This window comes from Camponotus vicinus, unplaced genomic scaffold (genome assembly GCF_025532165.1).
Source record: "Camponotus vicinus isolate PSW18456_S1 unplaced genomic scaffold, iyCamVici1.0 SCAF_13, whole genome shotgun sequence".
In the NCBI taxonomy this organism is placed as follows: Eukaryota; Metazoa; Arthropoda; class Insecta; order Hymenoptera; family Formicidae; genus Camponotus; species Camponotus vicinus.
This window is the reverse complement of record NW_028141949.1, coordinates 12,278,955-12,295,884: the sequence shown is the minus strand read 5'-3', so window position 1 is coordinate 12,295,884 and position 16,930 is coordinate 12,278,955. Positions and strand designations below refer to the sequence as shown.

The window sequence follows — 16,930 nt, the reverse complement described above, 5'->3', positions numbered from 1 at the left end:
CAGAAACGAACCGCAATTCATTCCTTCATTGGACTAAATCGCCCGTGCAATTAACTGACCCTAAAAGGGCTAAGGTCGCGTAATGCCACTTATTGTAAGTGCTCCATTTTTTTTTCTGTATCCTGCACGTGGAATTATCCGAGAAACGATGTCATTATTCGCGTGATGGATATCCGATACAGCGAAAAGTTATGTTAGAGCAGCCGTGATCTATATACCTGTGAAAATTTGATATAACTGTAGTTACTCGTTCGCGGAATCCAATTCATATAAGTTGTTGCAATATATGCTACCTTGCAAGAAAAGAGAGAGCAATCTCACGCATATCTTGAAAATACTTCATCAATTATCATCATTATTATCAATATCAATTTTGTCTTTAACAATTAATTCTTTCAATTAATTAATTATTTCAAAATTAATACGTGTAAGCCATATAATATTATCATTCATAGATATCCAATACTATCAAGAGATAGTAAAACAATCTATTGTCCTCTCGCATGTCTGCGAAAAAGCGAGGAATCCGAGAGGAGAGGTAAATTTTCCTCACGTCGGACCGGTCCGTTATTTGTTATCGTAGCTGGTGCCTTTTATTCTCGCATTCGGCGAGACTTCGTGAATAAGCTATGCCGTTTTCACGCGTGCCTAAGCACACGAATTTACATAACGATGTAAGCGCGGTCGACGCCAGTGATATGGACAGCCACTGTGGATGCTCGCAAGAAGGCAAGTGATGCAATTCGACTGTTTGAAAAGAGAGAGTCTTGCTCATTCATAAAATAATATTCCTTCTTCATATAATTCAATTATAAATTAATTGAACATTATTTCTACGCCTTTTATTCATATATATATTGTACGTGTTCCCGAGTGAATTACATGTCTTGAATCCTCTGCGTGTCGAAAAAAAAGTAACAATGGCGAATTTTCTGTTTGTCATGAGAAACGCTACACGTGCGCTTGACTCAGACGGTCGAGACTTTTCGCGTTTAAGTTCGAAGGAGCAATCACTTATTCATAGCATGAGCACGCGAGCGAATTTCTACTGCCGACGCGACGATAGCCGGTCGACATCGATTTGTTCTCGAGAAAATGGGGGAAAAAAAGGGGAATATTTACCAATACAAAGGGATATATTCAATTGAATTGATATCAATCATTTTATAAATTTTTATATCTATTTTATATCTATTTCTCTATTTTTATATATATGTATTATTTAATTAAATTGTGTTTTATTTATCAAAAATAAAGAACAAAACAAAGGGATATATTCAATTGAATTAATATCAATCATTTTATAAATCTTTATATCTATTTTATATCTATTTTTCTATTTATATATATATATGTGTGTATATTATTTAATTAAATTGTGTTTTATTTATTAAAAACGAAGAAAGATTACCATAAAGGTGGTGGCGATAATTTATTAAAGTGAATTTCGATCGTCGCGACATACGTCATGAATTAACACCTCGGCAATTTCTCGTTTGCGATTAACGTTTTCATGCTAATCGCAATTTGCAGACACGTAAAATTTACCCTCCACACATGCCGCGGGACGTGGGATTATTTTAAGGAAACTAATGCATTTGTGCAAACTGCTGCCACTATTAGCATGTTACATTGGCGAACGAGTAGAAATTGTGTGGAATTAGCATATAATTGCGAGAGAAAATACTATTATTTCTCCGGTGCCTCGCAAAATGAAATATTCCAAAAGTACAGTTCACGTGCACAAATCCATATTATATACGTTTTACATTATTAGACAGATATATTTAATACAACATTCGACGACTTTTCACATATCCGATAATTAAATTCCATTAAATAAATTACGCGATTTAACGTGACTTTAATGGAGATACAAACGCTTTTTGCGAGCTTGAACAGCGAGCTTCAACGCGCGACACCGCGGGTGTCCGATCGATACAACCACCCTCGCGTGCGCGCAAAACATCGTAAGAATTGCGGCATTTAATCATTTGCGAGAGGGCGTGTGCGGCGAGAGAAAAAGAGGATGAGGTGGAAACATTTTTCAATATTTTAGCCGGTAAATCAATTCGCGCCGACGATGAATCAAAACGGGCTCGCGCGCAATCTACGTCTATGAAAGAAAGAGGAAAAAAAAAACAAGGCGAAACACAAAGCAAATTCGAGAAGAGAGAAGATTCTGCTCGCGCATCGAAATATCTATAGAATCCTCTTCTTTTTTTCTCGCCGCGCTATTTTCGGACATTCTCAAGCCAAGCGAGACGAAAACAGAGCCCGTTATTAATCTCGTGATGTCATAAGCAAGATTAATTCGAAGCCGTCGACGAACGCATGACGAATTATTCGATCTTGTCGCGGCGAGATTTTATCACATGTATTAAATGTTAATTTCATCCACTCGTGATATTTGGCAGCGAATGAATTTATGTCTATTTAATTTAAACAGTGCCTCTCCGATCACTGGACTGGAGTCCTATATGCGACGTATAATTTGTTATCAAAGGATCAAAACAATTTTAATTAAATTAACACAATATACGTAAATGGTCCAAGTGATAAATCAATAATAATAATAAGGAAGGCTTATTTAAGACCAGGAAAAACGCAGGTATTGCGTGATATAAATCTATAATTAAAAAAAAAACAAATTCTAAAAATACAAACGTTTCGGTCCCTTTCGAACCCTCCTCATCAGTGTGACAATAATAAATTAATAGAACATATAAAAGAAATACAAAAATAAATAAATGAAAAATATGAAGTACAGGTCGAATGATAAAATTGTAAAAATAAACAACGATCAAGTCGGGGAAGGTACTAATAAGATAATTTGTTTATAAAGATTAGAAAAGATGAATAAACCTTTATCGCAAAAGGTGAATAAACCTTTATCCCCTTTCATCGCGAAATTACAAAACGTAAGAGCGACTTGTCGAGAACAGAAGAAGCGACGAGAGAAAAGAATCGCGTTAATCGTAAATGCGTAAGAAGAGAGAGCTCCGGTTGAGAAATACTGGTGCAATGACTCGACGAGGACGCGCGGATCATGGCGTTTATAGGACGAAAAGTAGATAGGACTCGCACAATTAGAACTTTCCCGTACAGTCATCGTTCTTTCTGTCATCGTTATCCGTCTTGTGCCCCCTCTTACAGCTTGTTATTGTGGCTCGCCGTTCCTGACCTGAGCGAAAAAGGAACAGGAGGAACACGAGGGGACGAAAGGGCCGTGCCTCCCTCTTCCCTCCGGAATCTCGTCGCAGAATCGATCCTGCGGTCCCTGAAAGGAGACGGCCATGAACCTCACAAAGAGACACACAGTCGCCTCCTCCTCCTCTTCCTTCGGTGCATCATTCTGCCGCCTTCTCCGACTTGTATATAATGTCTTTTTACCCTATCAATTCTACCTCTTTTTCCGCGTCCCTCTCGATCGTGATCGATGATTTCGAGCTGGTAGCCGTGGCCTCCACGCGAGCCTTCAAGATAGACATGTACATCTAAAGCGCTCATCGGTTTTACGAGCGACCGAGAGTTTTTCTGAGATACCACGTGTGAAACGTGTTTACTTTCGAATTGACGTAAGTGCATCACATGAGGAATGCGCCTGTAAATTCCATCCATCAAGCAAAGAGCGACTATATTCGACATTTTATGTTTCAAGAAACTCATCCTTGAAACTATACAACACGCGCATAATGTCACTTTCGAGCGATTTAACCATTGGCTACTCCGTTGAAGCGCGTTTTTCTCGGTAAATTGTAGTAAAAAGAAAAAAGAAAGCAAGAAAGAGAGATAAAAGAGAAAGAAGGACTGAATGATGGCACTCGGCTTGCGTAAGAAGGAGACAGCTCTCGGGGATCGGACCGATGCTGCGAACCAGGTGCATTGACTTCGTTCCGCGGCAAACCGGATGTCTGAGTCGACTACCTGCCCTATCTCGCTGCGCTTTTCTTCGGATTCGGCTCACAGACCGCGCATGGTGAGCGCTTTGTTGTGGTTATTTGTTTCCCGACACAAAGCAATCCTGCTTATTGCATTCGTGCCCTCGCACCTAATGCAAGCATGAAATATCGACGGACCGTCGAATACTTTCCGGAATATCTTTCGATGTAATATATATTTAAATCTCAATTTTTTCTTTTTACAAAATTTAAAATACAAAATTGATCATATATTTTAAATTAATTTTAAATTAATAACAATTAATAACAATATAAATTAATAACAATTTTAAATTAAATACACTTTCGAACTTTAAATTAAATACACTTGAGCGTATAATGAAAATTTTCGAAATTCAGAATATTTTTTCGGATTTTTCTTTAACCCATTCAGACCCTATGTACATAATTATGCACAAAAACTTTAAAATCATGTGAAATAGTTATTTTTTAGAATTAGTTTCCCTGCGATCTCTCGGTGGACTAAATAATAATAAAAATAATAATAATAAAAAAAAATAATAAATAATAATAAAATAATAATAATAATAATAATAATATATAATTTTTTACATTACCAGAAAAAATTCAGGTCTGAATGGGTTAAAAAAAGACGGCGGTAAAATATTTATCTTCAAAGTAAAAGCGTCAAATTACACGGTATAGGTAAAGAATTTTCAGCGGCATAATTTTTTCTCCTCGAATTACTTCGTCGCAAAGTTGCTCCAATCGCGGTAAACGTGTTTACGAGAAAAATTCGCGACGCAGCTTCGCTTATCAGGGGTACTCGCCCTTCGTGTGCAGTATAAAGATACTTATCGCACGAGCCCCGAGACGGTCACTAAATACTAATGCCGAAAGTCGTGAGTCCGACGAATAACGCGCCTCGTGTGTTGTGTCTCGCCGCTCGGGTTCTTTGTTGTACCCGGACCACGAAAGTGCAACGACCGACCCTGAACCAGAGTCATCGACAAAACAGACAAGCAGCTATTCGTTATTGTCTCGTTCGCCGCTTAACCCTGCTCTGCACCTCGTTTAAAGCACGCCATGGACGACGCGAAGAAAATGTCTTTCTTCGGATGATTCAGGGTATAAAGTGACTTATGCAGAGAACCTGAAGATTCGATCGGCATAATTTTCGATCGAGTTTTTTCGATATTCCCAAGATTTTGCTATTTTATTGTAAATACTTTTAAATTTCGAAAATAATTCCGTCAAAATGCATGCAAAATTGCATCAATCAGAGATGCAATCGTTAGATATTCTTTTCCGAATCGATCATTTTTTGTGTAAATATGTCTTCAATTTTTGCAAATAATAATAATAATTGTATCGATTATTTTGCGTACGAATTATCACGAATAAAATGACTCATAAATAATATTTAATAATCTTCTTGTAAGCGATAATCTAATTCAGCATCATGTTTTATTTTATTTAATCATAAATTAAGTCCGAAATCCTTATTTTTTTTTTTAAATCGCTCATGATCAAGGATACTAACAAAAAATATTTAAAAAATTATTTAAAATTATTTAAATTATTTAAAAAATTATTTAAAAATTATAACAAATTCAATGAAACGAAGAAAATTCAGCTTTGAATAAATACTTTCGCTTTTGTCTTAGAAAGACGAGACGAGTAGAGAAAATCACAGACATTATTGCGATTGTTATAAAAGAAACTTTCCCAAGAAAAAACGACACATGAAGTAATGCCACCTTAAATTACGACATGCGAGAAAACAATTGTTATTCCCATACGATTTGCATCGATCAGTATCTCTTCGAAAAAACCAGGATAAAATGAGTGGCAATACAATCTAATACTGGATACCTGCCTTGTAAAAAGGCACACACGAATCAAATAATCGTGACGTGATAATATCGCGTCTGCTGAATTTTGCAATTACACACGAGATGTAATAACCAACGTTAGCACGCGCGCAATTGCAAGAGACGTGACTTTATTACAAGAAATTATATCATTAATTCGAGAGTGTTACAAGTGCAACTATAACATCGATATTAAAATAATCGAAAGGAAGTCTACGCACAGTTGTAGGAACGAATTCATTTTCGCCAAGGGAAGAACACGAATAGGAACGAAAGCCTCCGGTGTGCAAGGAGAAGCGAGCAAACCCTTACGTTCGCCCTAAAACGACCCTCAAAGTCGACACGCGGTCGTAATGAACAGAAAGACCAAGTCCGATCGTGCCGATGCCTTTTCACCCACGGCTGTATCGTCATGCGACTCCGGTAATTAAATGCGAGCGATGCCAAACGCCGGGAGTGCCACTGTGTGCGGACCCTCGGTCTGCCCTTTCAAGGCGACAGGAGCTATTTGTTCGCGGTAGGACGTAACACGTACCGTGCGGAGTGCGGGTGATGTTTCATCGGCGAGGTGAGGTGTGAAATCGAAGACGAAGTTTGCCGGCGAATCGAATTTGCGGCCATCGTTAGCGCCCGTTTCGTGCCCCGTTTCTGCACCCGTTTCTGCACCCGAGCGTTTGAGCTTCAAGGCCCTATCGATATCTCTCAGGATTGTCAAAATTCCACATTTTTTAAATAAAATCTATGATAAAGAAGAATCGGAGAAAATCGTTGAAAACTGATCTTTTTTATTAAGAAGGATAAAATAAATAGAAAACCTTTTTATCGATGTTCATCAATTGAGAGAATGTTTATGATTTAAGCTTTGTCTGAAATAAAATCCGTAATAAATTAAGAATCGCAGAGCAAATAAATTAATTCTTTGATAGAAGAGTTGAAAAGTAAAAGCAAAGATTTATATTGGTAAAAATTTTTAATTATGTTACTTCTTATTAAATTAAAAATTAATATAAAATTTAGTAACATTTATATCTCTAAAGTTTTTGTATTAAAAACTTTACATATAAATTTCAATTAAAAAAGACTTTATTATGAGATTGATTTTATTCCTTTTAAATTAATAGTGATTAATATGATTTATTAATTAAAGCAAAAATATCTTTTTACATAAAATTATATTTTAATGTCACATATTAATTATTTTTATAGGTTTTAGGCAGGTTATTCCATTAGATAAAGTCCAAGACAGTAAAAATAAAAAATTTATTATGGTCTTACACTCACTGGGTTTTTCCGAGACCAATCCTGATTATTCTTTACTTGTTTTAAATTTCTCGTGCAATTTAAAATTAATTTTAACTTAAAAAAAATGCCGGGGTAATTTCCTCTTCATTATAAGCGACTAAGAGGACCTGCTATAAAATTAACGAGTGAAAAAATTAACTAATTGTGAACTCAACGCTGCAAATGGATAATAAAATCTTATTGTTCGTTGAATTTCAAACAGACATTTTATCTTAAAACGTTAATTTGCGGTTTAATCATTATAATATTCAAGAGTAAGTATTATAAAGTAGCGAAAAAAAAGAGAGATGGTATTTGCGATCAAACTTTTATTAAGGAAGAAATCTCTTCAAAAATTACCAACAATATAATATCGCAGAATATTATAAATAATACCTCAATTATCTAAGCAAACTAGCCAGTTCACATGCCTCTTATGCATTCGTACTATTCGTTCATCTGTTATACGTATACAACTTTGACAAATCTTAAGACGCGAGAAAAAAATTTTCGGTTGGGAAGCGCGTCATCTGTTACATTCGCGATTCGAATCGTGCATTTCAACGAAAGTACGACAAAAGTACTCTCGGATCCTTCTCCACACGGCCATTTTATCCGACTTTCCCGAGACTTTCGGACGACACGAGGAAATTGTGCCGCTCTAGGCGGAAACTTCTACCTCTCCCTCTCTCTCTCTTTTTCTTGTCGCAACTGAAATTTCCTCGCGAACGACGACAGAGCTCGCCGGTAAGCTCTGTGTAACAATAGCTATTAAGTAGTTTGTTTGCATCGAGGAATTCGCTTCGAGCGCTTCATTCTCATCCGACCTGACAAGGATTTCTAAGGAAGACGATCTTCGCGCGGCAGACGTAGTAGTTTCTGCATTTACATTTCTGTGCGTAGCGATATTCCAATTTCTCATTTCTCATTTTCTCCGAGCGATTATCCTGCTGAAACTCCAGTTTCGCAGACTCGCGAGAGCGAAAAATAAAAAATAAATCAAACGGAGAAATATAAAAGAATCGAAAACCGCTATAAATCATAACTCCCCTCGCTAGTTTATATACAAATGTGCAATTATAAAAATGTAAATAAATGTAATTGAATTTCTTTATATAGGGAAAAGGCGTCTGGCAAACGTCAAGAGTTATGATGCCTCATAATTTGCATCCGCGCGATATTTACAATAGATGTATTCGCAACATCGACGATACGAGATATCGAGATTGCGAATTTACCACTGATATTCTTGTGAATCGTCCAATCGTTATGCGCCTATGTGAATGATCGATTGATCCATTAACGCGGTTATCTACAACGCGCGCTCTGCATAACGAGGAATAATTTATTTCAATTTCCTACACGTCAATATCTCTCGATACGCGTACGCCGAACGCATTCGCGATGTGCCAACCAAGCCGCTGACCCGGGAAAAGGAAAAATCGATACGCGCCGCCGGGGGGAAAGGGCGGGATTCTGTGTGTGCGATAATAACGAAAACGTAATTTTCAGGAAATTGAACGTCCGACACGAGACCGTCAAAATTTATTAATTTAACGCTATTGCCGAATTGTCGCTTACAAAACATTTGCCATTAGAGCGGATCGCATTAACTACCTTATAATGAAAAAAATCTAATCATACAACACAAGCAAAAAATAAGTTGCTAGATACAAGTTTTGAGCTTTTATTGATGTACGGAATTTTTAAATGAGTGACAAGATTGTCACGAAGTTTCTCGTATCTCGAAGTAAACTTTCCCACGTTAAGGGGCGACGAATTGAACAAATCTTCGCAGAGAACGATAATCTAGCGCGCGCAATATCTCAAGAACGCACTTAACGCAGTTCAAGAACACGGACGAGAAATCGCGCATCTGTTGGCGGAACAGTAATTACGGTCGCGAGCTGGATAAGTATGGCGATGCACGCACGTGTGCGACCAAACTGCACGCTCTCATCTCCACATGTGCACAGCCCTAAGTAATAACAATACGCCAGAGGGATGCGCGACATACGATCGGAGTATTTCTCAAACTGTCAAATTATACGTCGCGACAGGCCGTCGAGCTCTACTGTAATCAATAAAATTTGCATGGGGATTTTAATTTATATATTCCTTCCCATTTTCTCTCCTTCCTGTTCTAGTCTGTAAATGTAAAATCCGTCGCATAATATAATTCAACTGCAAATAATCGCATGTGTTTCCGACTATTATCAATTTATCGATAACGATTATATATAGGGTGTTTCTTAATAAATGTGAAAAATTTTAGATGATTCTTTGTCGAAAATTAAGGAGGGTTTTTCATATAAACATATACTCCTACATCCCTCCCTGTGGAGTTATACTTCTCTAAAAATGGGAATAAAAATTAGGTTTTTATTTTTTAAGTTTTTATTATAATTTTTATTATTATAATTTTTATTTATTATAATTTTTTAGGTTTTTATTATAATTTTGTTTTCGTTCCAATTTTTCCAACATTTACTCTAATTTTATTTTTATTTTAAAATTTAACTTCTCATAATTCGAAACCTATGCTATTTAGCATCGTGCTGTGCACGATAACGTATTTTATTTTTTTTCTTGAAACCTACTGATTTTATGAAAAAAATAAAAGAAATAAAAAAATTTCTAAATAAATCAAACTTTTTAATGCATATTTTTAGATGCTCATATTCCGGCCTATTAAAAAGTTCTAATAAAAAATTGAATAGGGGTTGCTAGTTTCTTCTTATAACAATACGGGAGGCTGAAAAAAATATTAATAAATAATCTTTTTACTAGTAGAAAATATCCACCTAATTTCATTTCTTTAACTTGTTTCAAATTTGAGAAAAAAATAAAAACCTAATTTTTATTCCTTTATTTTCGACAAAGAATCATTTAAAATTTTTTGCACTTATTAAGAAACACTCTGTATATTTTTCCTTCTTTTTTTTATTATACAAAAGCGCTGTTTCGTTTAAACCAATCAATTCACACTGTTCACTATGCATAATAATAGCAAAATCAATCTTAATATAAAGTCGAGCGAATGTATATTAAAGATATTGCCCGTTTCTTTGTAGATCCGGATCCGACTCAAGAGGTAATTCCATGGGTTGCAATTTCCATGGGTTAATATCGAAGGTACGCACCCTGGTCCAAACGAACGTTATACGAGAAAGACCCTCACCCTCGAGCCGCGATGGTAATTACATAGGGGAGACGCTCTCATTGTTCTACGTTAGTTGTGTAGCAGGTAATGGGTACTTATATGCTGGTAGCTTTCGCGAGGACTTATATCGTTGCGAGAATTCTCTAGGCGGGCCCGACTAACCATACTAATCGATATTATTGCAAGACAATCCTGTCAGTCGCCGATATATCAGCAGTAATACTCTCTTCTGCGATACATCTCCCGCGAGATACGACAATGTATTGATTACTCTACGTTACTAGATAAGGAAATTTAGCAACTTAACTTCTCCTTTCATATGCAAAATCGAATGCAATCAACAGGCCAGAAAGAAGAATAGATAGAATCCCACCCTCGCTATTTAATTATCGCTCGCTGTACACGTCGTGATGATCCATAGTATAAAATAGGGACAAACATGATCATCTGATACGCTCAGATGCTGGGTTTGTCCTCGAGCGAACTGTAGGATGAAACTCAACAAGTCAAACGTCCCAATCCAGGCGAGTCAATCCTCTAAGACCGAAAATACATGCTCAGATTCACGTTTGCGTCCTGACGTGCAATCTCGTTATGCGAATCGCTCGATGACTTCAATGCTAATGCTCGCGCACACAAATGAACGCTGATTCGCTCATCGATCACTGTCAGCCCGGGTCCTTCGAACGGGATACGCGTGATTTATATTATACACAACTGTGCGCGTGTATGCGTCGCTCTTAGCGTTAAAAAGCACCCGGCAATTCATCGCGCGGAATCAATCTCGAGCGTCACTCAACATCAACGTGCGTTCGGGTGCAAGGAACATGGTTGCTCCACCCAAACCTAGTATACCGGGTAATATCGTACGATTACACGACGTAACGCCATTAAATTTGTAATCTCATAATGGGATAAGTTAGGTGTTTTGGTGACAATGTTTCAGTCATCTGCTACCGAATTCCGTGTAGCAGAGTTTCACAAAGTTGTTACATAATGCTTTCTCTGGTCTATTAATAAGACCCTAAAATTAATCAGCAACATTAGCATGTTTGTCTCGTATTATTTTCATGTATTTAACAAAGCAAAAAGCGTAGCTTTTTTTATAGATTATTTATTTTAAATTGTACGATTAAATTTTTTACAACAGTAAAATTGATTAGAGTAATTGTCAACTTTCCACGGTCCGCGTAAATTCGAAAAAAAATAAAATTATACATGCGAACGCACACTTGACGTGGAACGTAACGTCATGTAACGCAACGTAAAAACGTTCTTCGCAAACCGTGTTGTCGATTGACACGATTCAAGCGCGAAATATTGTCGGCGAAAAAAGAAAATGAGAGAGCGAGAACGTTGAGCAGGATGACGGATAGAATATAAAGCCCGCATGTGAAAACCGCCCTACATCAAGGCGGAACTTATGCGCCTATATGTATCAGAGACGTGTATGTGGGCGTACATCTCTCTGGAAATGCACCTTCAACCGCTCAATCTAACGGAAATTTATGCACACCGAAATTCCGAAGCAGAGCCTGAGGATTATGCACGTTAATTCGTTAAGTTGTTAACGAAGTGAGATTAACGTTAGCGAGCTAGCAAATATCTTGTTTACAAGACATTTATCCTTGTCGCGATAAAAAGGTGAAAAAAGAAATACATATACAGGGTGTTTCTTAATAAATGCGAGAAATTTTAGAAGATGATTCTTTGTCGAATATTAAAGGGGGGTTTTTCATATAAACATATACTTCTACATCCCTTCCTGTGGAGTTACACGCCTCCAAAAATGGGGGCAAAAATTAGGTTTTTATTTTTTTCTCAAATTTGGAACAAGTTAAAGAAATGAAATTAGGTGGATATTTTCTACTAGTTATTTATTAAAAAGGTTATTTATTAATATTTTTTTCAGCCTCACGTATTGTTATAAGGAAATGAAACTAGCAACTCCTATTCAATTTTTTATTAGAACTTTTTAATGGGCCGGAATATGATCATCTAAAAATATGCATTAAAAAGTTTGATTTGTTTAGAAACTTTTTTATTTCTTTTATTTTTTTCATAAAATCAGTAATTTTCAAGAAAAAAAAAATAAAATACGTTATCGTGCACGATGCTAAATAGCATAAGTTTCGAATTACGAGAAGTTAAATTTTAAAATAAACATAAAATTAGAGTAAATGTTGAGAAAATTGGAACAAAAAAAAATTATAATACAAACCTAAAAAATAAAAACCTAATTTTTACCCCCATTTTTGGAGGAGTGTAACTCCACAGGGAGGGATGTAGGAGTATATGTTTATGTGAAATACCCCCCTTAATTTTCGACAAAGAATCTCCTAAAATTTTTCGCACTTATTAAGAAACACCCTGTATAGTGTACCCATTGAGATACGAATTTATTTCCATAAATATCGGCATAAAAATATCAGCGTAATTATCATTTGCAGCGAGTTCATTAAAAGAAAAAAATTAAATAACTTTTGCATACAAAATAATACATGTAATGTATATAAACATACGTATAAACGTACGTACATATAATATTTGTGTGAAAATATGATTAATTTAGCCTCTAAAACTTTTGTGAAAAGTTTCTTATCTGGACGAACAAACGTCACATTCTCCTCCTATGAACGGTCTCCGCCTTTAAGGGCGAACACACGAAAGTTTCATAAAAGTTTTCAATATCGCGCGTTCTGTCTTTATTAAACTTTTCAGAAATCCTGTTTAATTCTTAATGAAGCTACGACCATAATTTTCCACTGAATACCGACAGCAGCAACAACACCCGTTGCAGGAAAAGTTTTAGTCGTCAACGTTGAAGCGTTTTTGCAAAATACCAGCTCCAGCTATGTTACTTTTATGAAAGAAGTTTTATACCGAAAAAAAAAGAAATAAACACGCGAAGCAGTCTGTTGAAATTGCTCATGCCTTCCACCGTTCGACAATTTTAGAGCCCGGAGAAATGTAGAAAAGAGCAACGGAGATTTGCATTTATCCTCGAAGGGGACGAACAACGAGCGTGGGACGCTCGTGTGACAAAGTTAAAATTGCATTAATGCATTCGGTGCGCAAACAAACTGTGAAAACTGTTTGCGAACTGTGCAAGTAATTTGCATGATTGTATATCCGCAAATAATTTTGCTTTTTACGAAAAATCGACATATTCATTATTGTTGAAAAACAGATTTTTCGCCAAGTCGAGATATTTTTTTTTCTACTTTCTTAATCTTGCATATTAAGTATATTTTACTTTCTCACACATGTGGTATTTTATGCAGAATTTAAGGATCGTCATGAAGATGTGTACAGAATATTTCAAGCGAGCTTATATATTCCAATAAAAGCAACTAACTGTCTGTTTTATATAAAATCATTATTATAATTCTGTAATAATTATGAAATTAATTTCTTGAATTTATCGCGACAATTTTCGTAATTTTTTCACGAGGAACTAATAGCGTAAAAAACATAGACCGCAACGAAGAATAAAAATTTCCACAAAGAGTTGCCACATAAATATTATGAAATATCAGTCACACGTGTACTTATCAGTAAAATAGACTTGTTTATCAAACCACGACAATGGCGTACCGATATAGTACAACAAATTTGTTCTGAATCATATTCTAGTTCAATGAATCTAATCGTGTCTATTTTATCGCGGTCAAATCACTTACATTAATTCTTTTTCTCTCTCCTTTTATCTTCTTTCATCATAATATAATATACTTGACTGTACAAAACTAATAATATTTCCAATATTCTATTCCTTTCGATTTATATTTCAATGTTATTTTGCAAAATTAAAAAACCGAAAATTTTTGCGAGCTAAAATGAGAGAGAGAGAGAGAGAGGAGGAGAGAAAATGTCTCTCTTGCTCTTGTATCACCATGATTTCGCCATGATAATCACCGAAAGCGGATCGTAAATTCAGCTTTAAATTGTATCCTGCATTAGTTTAATTGAAATTCAAACGACGGTATTACACGCGTGACCGATATCTCAAATTGCGATTTAACTGAGATTTATGTTAACGGTATACTGACTGATGCTACTAAAGTATGCGACTGACCGGTAACACCTCCTTACGACATCGTACTTGAAATCGTTTTCGTGCAAAGAATATGTAAGTTGTTGAGTTATTTCACAGCAATATAATTTCTTTGCACATGTGTATTGTTAGTTTTATATAAAAATACACAACACGTAAAAGAAGACAGTTATCTCTTTTCACTTTTATATAATTTATATACCAGTACACATACGTATATTGAATGCTTCTGGTAACCGCTAATAATAAATCGAGCGAGGAAAAATATGAACGTGCGCTTTTCTCAAGTACTTCAAGTACTTCGCGCCATCGCTTTCGATATTACGTATCAACCATATGAGAAAGTGGATTCAAATACTTTTATCGCAAACACATCGCTTTCATATTGCATTAATTCGTCCATAAATAAACTTGAAAAATAATAAAAGAATACAAGCGCGAAGACGATTAAATAATAAACGTGATGATGATGTAACAAATATGTAAATCTGCAAAATTGTGAATCGAGAGACTGAATATTCTCTTTGGATATACATATATATCGTCGAGTGTATAAAATTCGGTATTTAAATCCAAGCTCATCCACGAGGACATTTCCGAAAACTACTCGCATTCATCAGGATTATGTCTTCGTTAATGCAAAACGCAACGTGCACGAAATCTCGAAGCAGAAACCGAGTGACTTGATCGAGAGCGAATAATAACTTTCGTTTACTCTCTCTCTCTCTCTCTCTCTTATTTTTCTCTTTTTCTCTCTTACTCTCTTTCTTTCTTTCTCGTTTCAGTTTGGTCTTATTCCCGGCCTTGATCGTTCCAGCAAGGAGCAAGGACCGAAAAGAAAAATAAAACAGAAGCCAATCGCAGCTACGAGGATAGAAAACGAAATGAAATCGTGAGTGTACGTGAAGGCATCGAAAATGAAAAGTAACTACATTTTTTAGATACTTATCACTTTCCCGTCCAAGCCAAAAACATATATATTGCAATTAATGAAACTCAATTCAAAAGTGTTTTATGGGGTAATGTTATTTCGAAAGCACAATCTTTCGCATCATTCCACTTTTTTTTTATATAATGGGCATCGTTAGCTCAAACTTATTGAATTGTCGGTCAACTATTCCATAAAACTGTTAAATTATCAAAGCTTATGAGCTTGTTGCAAACGTGTGCATATTATATACATATATTTATACATTATTGATATTAAAATTAAAAATAATTAGATAAATATTGCAAATGTAAATAAAGAAGATGAAAAGATATATAGATGAAAAATGTTTCTTTTTTATTGACCGTTTAAATGACACTTGCTTCATATTTGAAAATATTATTTTCAATGATTTTAACTTATCTTTATTTGAGATTTTCTTATTGTGTTTTTTGCTATGTTTGTTAATAAAAAATTATAAAAATTGATCTTAAAATATTGATGGAAGTAAATATAGTAATTTTATTATAAAGATATATTGACATTAAATAGACTTTAAATCATTATAATTGTAATAAAATTAACTTGAATCAAATCAGTATAGAAAAAAACTAGAAATTACAGTTGGCAAAATTCTATATTTTTCTACCAAATCCATGCCAATAAATAATAAAAATTGGCTTCTGGACCGGCAAAAATTGGTTTTTTCTACAAAAAAATATTAAAATAAATAGAAAACCTTTTTATCGATACTCATCAATTAAGAGAATGTTTTTTTAATTTAAGTTTTATCTAAAATAAAATCCTAAATAATAAATAAAAATCGACAGAACAAATAAATTAATTCTTTATAGAAGATGCTGAAAAGTAAGCACGAAGATCAATATAGAAAAATTTATAGAAAAATTTTTAATTCTACTTACTATAACATTTTTCTTATTAAACTAAAAATTAATATAAAATTTAGTAATATTCATATATCTCCAAAAATTTTGTTTTAAAGATTTCGCATATTAATTTGAATTAAAAAAAGACTTATTATTAAATTAATTTTATTTCTTTTAAACTATAGTGATTGGTATGATTTATTAATTAAAGCAAAAATATCAATTTGCATAAATATAATGTTATATATCAATTATTTTACAATTTTTATCGATTTATTCCATTATCTAAAATTCGGAACAGTAAAAATCGGAATTTATTTCCCACTCACTGGACTTTTCCGATCAACCGTGAGTAACTGACACAATGAAGAGGGAAAATAATAGGTTGAAAACAGTTTGACATTTAAACGGTCAATTACGAGAAAAAGGGAAACAGGCCACTCACCCTCGCAGAACCTCTTGGAAAGGCCGAACGTCGCCGTCGGTCGCCTCCATCCTCGCCAATTGTTGCAGAGGGATTCGGGCTCGCTGCTGAAACTGCACAGGGAGTCCTCCTCGAAGCGGTCCGAGTCGTCGAAGGAGAAACGGTCGTTCTCCTCCCACTCGATTAAATGTCCGCCGGCCGGGCCAGCGGCCTCGTCCGCGACGATTCCGGGTTCGGCGGCGGCGGCGGCCCCGGCCGCCCCCGCGTTCCTGGCAGACGCTCCGCCGGCGCCGGCGGCCCCGCCGTTTCCACCACTGGCCCCGGTTCTACGTCCACCGCCTCCGCCGCCTCCGCCGCCGCCGCCGCTGCCGGACGACCGAGCCAGGTTGCCCGCCAGTTTTAATTGCCGTGCGA

The 16,930-nt window shown here is 35.6% G+C and overlaps 1 protein-coding gene across 1 annotated transcript in view; it reads right to left on the bottom strand.

Annotated features, from left to right (window-relative positions):
* Nucleotides 1–16,930, bottom strand: part of Dora (zinc finger SWIM domain-containing dorado) — a 54,474-nt gene extending 37,544 nt beyond the window's left edge. The window contains exon 1 of the mRNA XM_083087699.1: nt 16,538–16,930. The gene's annotated coding sequence lies outside the window, so the exon portion shown is untranslated. The remainder of the gene's footprint in view (nt 1–16,537) is intronic.